We start from the raw sequence: 8,771 nt of genomic DNA, 5'->3' as shown, positions 1-8,771 counted from the left end.
CTGGTATTTCGAACATCTCTCTTTATACTATAATTTGTCTACATAATACATTTATATTGCATGTACATCATCGAAAAAAAGTAAGAGAAATGTTAAGACTAATCTCTCATGAGGATCTTACACATATTGTTACCCTAGATTAGGTCATATCTATCTTAGCAGGATCCAAAGGCTCGTTTCTAAATAGTACGTTGGATTCAATCCAGGTTGTACCATTTGGATCGTGCGAATCCTGTATAGAGGAAAAGATGGAGACTGGGCCATTCATGGCAAGGGGAATAAAGGGCCAATAATGTGTTAGGAATGATCTTTTCTGATTCATTGTTAGTGTTTGGGATTCTAACCCAGTTTACTACACCGTGTAATCCCAATATAAAGATGGTGTGGTGGAGAGAAGAAATAAGTCACTCTTGAAAAAAATATGTTTGATGATGAGTTATGCATCTTTGCAATTAGTCCTAAAGAATCAGAAGATGGTTATTAGCAATGACATACGATTCTTAGATGTGGACTATGTGAATAATAATTCATCCAAGTCAGATATCGTGCTTCAAGAAATTGAAGGCAATAGACAGTCGATTCCATAACCCAAGCCAAGTGTGCAATAGTGTGTACCACAAGATACTGCACACACTGTTGACATATACGTGCCACCACAACTCCATTGTAGTGGGAGGGTTCTGGGACAACCCGATCGATTTATGTTCTTGGGAGAATCTTTAGATTCAGTCCCTGATAGTGAATATAAGAAAATCGACCCGGATATCTACTTGGAATTAGTGGGAGACGAGAATAATTATTCCTGGCAAGCCTGACACGCACCCGTCGTGTGGCGCGGTATCAAAATAATTTGTGTATGCTCCAGACGGACAGTACACGCTCCTATTGCTCGCAACTAAAGAACAATCTTAGCAGCAAGTATAGGGTCGATCCCATGGAGAGTGAGGAACTACTTTACTCTTCGGGTTGTCATGGTCTCAACCTGTTTATCTGCACAATTAAAGTTAAACAAAGATCAAATATAACAAGGGGTAAGGTTTTCGGTTAGGTCATAACTCTTGTCGATATTTGCATTGGTCATAAGCATACTGAAGATCCGTCCATGATCCATATAACCTCAAGGCGTGGCCCAAAGACATTGGGGCGTTTCAAGAGATCATACTTCACACTTAGGATGGTTGAGTCAGTTGTAATCACTTGGTCCGAAGATCACGATTTTTTTCCTGTCACAAGGCTGTGCTTCACTTCTCCGTAGATAGTAGCCATACCCGTTACTCACCAAGTATGACCCTCACCAACCTTCTCTCCCGAGGTCCCCAACTCCGCACTTTGAGTGACACATGCCTCCTGGACACAACCATTTCCGACTAGTCTGCCGACCAGTCATAGACATGCTACGACACAGTAGTTGCTTTCCTCGTTTGATAACCATGACTTTATGCCTCGTCACAGTTGATGGGTAGTTACTAGAGAAGCCCAAGATCAAGGGAGGACAGTGCATCCCATCAATCCTTTCCTCGCCGAATGAATCTACTGACTCATCCAAAAACACCTAGCGGATGGACTCGAATTTATACGAGGTCATCCTAGTGCAGTAAGGTGACTCAAGTCGTCTCACACGGAAGGCTTAACAGGGCTTTAACTGTGCTGCTCACAAAAAACACAAAGAAAACCTAAACACTCTAATCAGAAGTTTGGGTCTATCATTCACTCTCCGATTAACTAATGCGTAATTAAAATAAAGCATATAAAGTTAACTAGGCAAAAGATAGGAAGCAGATTAAGAACGCATGAAGGCAAATAAAACTAGGGTTCTAACTAGCAATCTAGAAAGCAGTAATTAAATCAACAGCCATAGACAACGATCATCAAAGCGAGATAAAAGAACAAACATCTAATCAATTGAATACTAAGCATCAATAATCTACGCAAGGGAATTAAACAAGCATTCAATCCTATGGAAAGCATCAACAAGGTTCTTACAATGAGTACGATTCAAAACTTCAATCCAACGAAATGAAAGTTAACATGATCTTCAATCCACAATCCAAAAGGTGTTTGATGATGTTTTTCATTACTCTAAAACTGAGGAAACAAGGTAAAAATCGCCTAGGAGGCTGTTGGAGTCGAGAGTGGGGTGAAAATTCTAAAATTAGACTTTTAAATGGAAAAAACGTAACTGCCGAAAATGCCCAGGGACGGCGGCCGCCGTGATACGGCGCCGCCGTATACTCCCTTCGCTGGATCTTCCAAAAATGTGCATGGCGCGCGCCGTGGGGGGGGCGGCCGGTGTCTGGACGGCGGCCGCCGTGGGACGGCGGTGGCTGTCAGCTTTACTTCACAAATATTCCCAAATGATACCGAAAAGCTCGATTAATCCCGATTCCTGCAACACAACAATAACACCATCAAATAACATCGAGCAAGTGAAGAATAGAACTAAAAGATACGAAGCATGCTCGAATGCACAACAAAAAGACCCACAAATTCATCACAAAATAGGGCTAAACATCTACAACACCTTAGGATGGTGTTGTTCAGCTACTCGGTTAGCGCCTTTCTGGTTGTCACGCCCAGGGTATCTGACCTTTGCTTGATATGGACTGGATAGTACCAAGCGGAGTTCTTCCGTTAGGTCCTTATTGGGCATGGTTCTGCCCAGATCCCGGAACTACTAAACTCAACCGAGAGCACAAATGCCTCACAATAGTTTTACATATCGACAACAATTATTTCCACCCCGTAACCTTACCAAAGGGACTACTCACTCATATTGAAAAACATAAATGCAAAATAGAATGAACGCATGAATGAAAAGGAATTCAAAAAACTTAATATAAAAATACCTAAGGCAACAACCTTGGCTTTGTTCGTCACAACGGAATTGAAATACGAAAAACAACTAAATTGTTTGGTGCGAAAAATGTAAAAGAACTAAAGGTAAATTGTTTTCTTGGTGAACTAACTAAAATCTAAGTCTAGAAGAGTAATCCTAAACTCTAGAATGTAAAAAACTCGTAAAACACTCCTAACTACTACGCTGTAACTGCCCTCTGTCAGCCACAAATGCTGAGGTTTATATAGCAGTTCGGTAGCAGACCAAATCTGGCAGATTATTTCCTTCCATATTTAGCTTGGTCCTTGATTTGATTTGATAGATAATGGATCTCCAGCAGATTTAGGGTTGATTCCACATTATTCCAGATCCTTCCATTGCTAGAATTTGCCAGAATCTTCCAAGCAATCTCCTCCACACGTCTTTGCATATATAGCTCCAGTTGCTGACTGCTGTTGACGGGCATGGTCGTACTAGTTGCTTTCTTCGGTTGGCCTCATACCAGGTGGTACACTTTGAACATTTTTGCACCTCGAATGGTTCTGAGGGGTACTTCACCGAGTTCTCTTCCTGGTAAGTTTCACTTCTGGAAGCTTGGATAGTTTTGTTCCAGTAATGCTCATTCTGACCATATTTCGAGCATATGCCCTTTTCCAAGCTTCCTCCTCATGAATACCTGTTTTCTCTCCTAGACGACTCAAACAAACACAAAGAAGAGAAAAAAGGACTAGAATACTCATCAACGCTATGCTTGGCAATACAAGAACATCTTACTTGATTACTATTATTGTTATTATTATCACAGGAACTAATGAACGCATGTCTAACTAAAAAAGACTTGCTAACAAATGAACACGAAGAGTCAATCAGCCTTGACTAAAGTGCAGAGCTGCTGCCTTGCCAGAGTGCAACACCACCAGCGCAGACCAGAACAGTGCAGCAGAGCAGAGCAGCCAGAGCAGAGCAGCGCATCAGAGCTGCGCAGCCAGAGCAGAGCAGCGCAGACTAGAGCAGCACAGCAGCGTTGCGCAGCCAGAGCAACGCAGCCAGAGCTGCACAGCACAGCAGCGCTGGCAGAGCGCAGAGCCAACGAAGGACAACGTAGATGGGTCAAATCAGGACTAAGGTGTATCAAGGCATTAAATGGCCTAAATCCAATTATTAGAGTTCATGGGCCTAAGGCCTTTAGGGTTCACTCTCACATCTATAAATAGAAGGTTAGCATTAGCATTGGGGGAGGATGATTTTATTTTCTGAACAACACTTGTAATATGTAATTCTCTCAAAGTATAGTGGAAGAACTCGAAGAACACCCGTGGATGTAGGTCTTAACGACCGAACCACGTAAATCCTGTCTCGATTATTGCTTTTTAGATTAGGCGTTGATTTCATGCTTCACCAGGCATGGTCGTACTAGTTGCTTTCTTCGGTTGGCCTCATACCAGGTGGTACACTTTGAACATTTCTGCACCTCGAATGGTTCTGAGGGGTACTTCACCGAGTTCTCTTCCTGGTAAGTTTCACTTCTGGAAGCTTGGATAGTTTTGTTCCAGTAATGCTCATTCTGACCACATTTCGAGCATATGCCCTTTTCCAAGCTTCCTCCTTCTGAATACCTGTTTTCTCCCCTAGACGACTCAAACAAACACAAAGAAGAGAAAAAACTAGGGCCAAATGGCCCAAAAGTCGAAGACGCATCACACCTACTCACTTAAACCATACTTGCCCTTAAGTATGCAAATGGATTCACAAAAGACACTGACGAAAAGAGAAGAAAGAAAAGAAATAAAGACTCAAGACACGAAACTGCACAGTTATCAGTTCAGATCAAACATGCATGCATCATCCGTAATATCACACCACAAACCATTGAGCAGAAAAATCACATGTAGAGATAGCAGTTTCTCTCACACACTCAAGTGTATGGCTAAGTGTATACTCTCATACTATGCTGCATTAGCTCACCTATAGGCTTATTCACGGATTCATAGCAAGTGTTCAAATTGGTATAATTCATCAAAGGGTCTTTTAAAGGTTGTAGTGGGGCATACGGAGTGGAGGTAAGGATTTCAGAATAAGTAGCTTAAAACTTGGTTCCAGTCATACCGACCTATCTTCTTCAGTACTAGCACACCCACTTCATCTTCTCTCTTTATTTTCAGTAGAGATTGATTTAACTTCTTCAATTCAAGTAAATTTATTGTTTCATTTTTGTGCCCAGACCTTCCTTTCTCAAGTTATCTTTTTTTCACTTAGAGCAATAAACTTCCCTTTATCTTTTGCATAGTGTGGAAGTCACACCTTCTCATCCATTTCAATTCAAGGGTTATAAAAGAATTCATTCGGCTCAAAGTGGTTTAGCAAAAGTTTATCATTTAAAGCTCAAGGAAATAATTTTGGGGCTCTAGATTGAAGAAAATTGCCCTAATCATGTAAATTATACCAACTAGCTAAAATCAATAAACAAGTTCTAGGGTTACCAAGCAGCATAGTCACACAAAAAATAAATGAAATTTTGGCTTAGATCTCATAGGTGAGAATATTCAGTATGCTCTCTACTGCTACCATGTGATCATGCTCATCATACCAACAAACCAATCAAACCAAATAGCATGCATGAATCACCAATACTAACAACATGTGCAGACAGACTCTAACTCAAGACTCAAAAGAAAAAACAAAGACTACTAGGGAGAGAAAACTTATTCATGCAGTGTGAGGACTCAGTGGAATGCATTCCGAATGTCCAACAAAATTGCCTTGACATCAGTATGGAGTAGAGATCATGTGTAGCAGCTATGGAGTGGAGGAGAGTAGGCGAATGAATTTTCCGATCCTTCAAAATGCAAAGGTCTTGCTAGTCGGGCAGACCCTGACCAATCATACTGCTGATGAGGTAATCCCTTGACCACCTACTGTATCTCCACCGGCCCCACCTACACACTTTGCTTCGCAAAGTGGGTTTTGATCTTCAATGCTTAGGGTCCAGCTCAACTCTTCTGCTTGGTTAGTCCTCCAAGAAACACAAAACACAAGAAAACAAAATAAACATGAAACTAAAGCAGTAATTGTCATACCAACGACCTTATTCTGGGTTGCCTCCCAGTCAGCGCTCTTGTTTATTGTCTCGAGCTCGGCATTGCCCATCCCTACATGAGTTGGATCAGGTCTGCCTATAGCTCATACCGGCTTTCGATGGTTGATAAGGTTATACCGCTGGGCTTCAGGTTTAGGTCAGCCGGGAATGCCAGCTGATGTATGGTCTACGGGGTGGCAGTGGCCATCCCGCATCTCGCTGTATCGCATCTCACAGTAAGCGGAAGATGAAAAATTAAGAGAAAAACTGTTGCGCGTCACTCCCCAGCAACGACGCCAATTTTGACACGCACCCGTCGTGCGGCGCGGTATCAAAATAATTTGTGTATGCCCCAGACAGACAGTACACGCTCCTATTGCTCGCAACCAAAGAATAGTCTTAGCAGCAAGTATAGGGTCGATCCCACGGAGAGTGAGGAACTACTTTACTCTTCGGGTGCACAAATTGAATTGTCACGGTCTCAACCTGTTTATCTGCACAATTAAACTTACACAAAGATCAATGGTGGACGTCGTTTTCCACCAAATAATTCCTGCAGAATTATAAAGAACTAATTAGTACACTGATAAGCAGGGTCGATCCCACAGAGAGCAGATAAAACCATTCAATTCCCTAAAATCTATAAAATTGGTGTAGCCACCACACCTTAAATTGGGAGAAAATATTAATTAAACTAAGAAAGCAAATTAAATCAAATAAAAATACTCTAGAAATAAATCAATAAAGAAGTAACTCGGCTCAAATAAATCCACACTAATTCAAAGCTCTGATCATCGACGCAAAGATTAATTAATCCCTATCAACCAACCAGTTATAGGATACCGTGAAACGCAACGGACATACCCCAATTCCTACTTACTGTGTCGATAAACATCTGGAGACGCCAGACCTGCTTATTTCCCTTATTAAAATATAACTTAGCTGGAGACGCCAGACCTAGATTTAATATTCTAATAGCATTAAGATGAAGGAACCCAGTTTAGACCAATTATCCTAGATACGCTAGTAATAATTAATCCACCAATTTATTCCTACTACGAACATGGTAACTTTATCACTAATCAGCCATATTCCAATAATTACGGATTGGAGGTGCCAATTGACTGTAATCCAATTTAATCTAAGTTGATCAGGCTTAAACAAAATCGGAATTATCTTTAAACACAAGGAATAAATCGGAATAAATAGGAATCAATTTTAAAACCAATTAGGTCTCACATATTAATAAATTAGCGTTTCATTATTCTCGCCGAATTAAGAAATTAGCTACTCATACTAATAAAATTAAACATAAGTGATAAACATGCATTTTTACCTCTTGGTGTGTCATATTTGATGTTTAGTTATGAGGATTTAGTGTGTTTGATGGTTTATTTGAGCTTATATTGGTTTATGGTCAAGAACTTGTCACTTCCTTGTTGTTTGAACGAATTTTCAGAAATAATGAAGCAGAATTTCGAAGAATTGGATGAAATACAAGTTTTATTTCGTCTCGAGAGGAGTTCGTGAGCGCAAACGGATCGTAAATCGAAGTTCGGACGAGGGAGAACGAGCGAAAACAAAATTACTGCGCAAAGCTGTCAGAACATCGTGGCACCTCATGCGGGCTGGGCGCGCGGCCGCGCCTCGGGCCGCGTGACAGCACAGTTTTTGCACGATTTTTCTATTATTTCAGCTATTTTTCGATCCTACACGGTTTTGACCTATATTTTGAGACCTAAGGCATATAAATACTCCCTAGAAACATATTGAAAGAAATTTTTTATCATCTTTTATCATATTTTACTTTTCCTGAGAGCTGAGAGAGACGGAGAACGGAGCGAGAGTAAGAACTGAAGATTCTCAATTCTACTACGGTTTTTCTTGTCGATGTTTATTTTTTTTATTGAGAATTGTATTCTAGTTCATATGTCTATGTGTGGCTAGAATCCCTTTTTTTCCGAAGGTTTAGGGAGTAAACATGGTTTGAATTTCTCACTGTTTGATTCAATTAATTGGATTGTTATTCCTTTCTATGTTCTTGTTTTAATTGTTTGCTTTATTGATTGGCCACCAATTTAGCATAATCATAGGTTTTAATTTGAGATCGGGAGATGATAATTATTACCTGAACTAAGAACATAGAACACATTTATTTTAATTCTAAAGGGAATTGATAACTGTGAGGGCGTTAATCCTAGGAACTTTTAGCAGTTACATGTTAGAAGTGCGATCCAGGGATGGTAGCCTTGCATGTAATCAACGGTTTGTATGCCACGGGAGTGGGTATGGACTAGCTTAGAGATTGCCTTAGGAATCGTCTTATTAATTGAATTGAACATGTTAGTTAGGAGAATCTGTTGAAACCTTTGCCTTGGGAAATCTTGTCTTATTTGTTTCTATGTTTCACAGCTTGATTTATTTTCTTTCCAGTGTTTATTTATTTATTTAGTTTAAGAACAAAATTCTCAATTTCGTTTGTCCAGATAGAGTAGAATAATTTAGGATATGAATTGATAATAATTAGTCTCTGTGGAATACGACCTTGCTTGCTACTGTTGTTTTTCTGTCTTCTCCTTGTTCTGTTTTTAGAACTGTTTCGTTCTTAACTCTAAGTACAAGTTTTTAGGTTCTATTGTTAAGGGGGAACTGTTTTCACCCCAGGTTTAGAACTTGTACTGTGAGTTCAGTCTTTTTGTTGTCTAGAACTGCTGTGTGGTTTTGACATCATCAAAAAGGGGGAAACTGTTGGGAACCTTGTGGAATATCCTAACCCTTGTTTTGATGATACCAAAATTCATAGGACTTAATTGTAACAGACTAGAATTGCTTTGAACTCAAGTGTTAGAGTTCGGTTCT

This window comes from Salvia miltiorrhiza, chromosome 3 (assembly GCF_028751815.1).
Source record: "Salvia miltiorrhiza cultivar Shanhuang (shh) chromosome 3, IMPLAD_Smil_shh, whole genome shotgun sequence".
NCBI lineage: Eukaryota > Viridiplantae > Streptophyta > Magnoliopsida > Lamiales > Lamiaceae > Salvia > Salvia miltiorrhiza.
The sequence above is the reverse complement of the archived record's forward strand: the minus strand, read 5'-3'. Positions refer to the sequence as shown.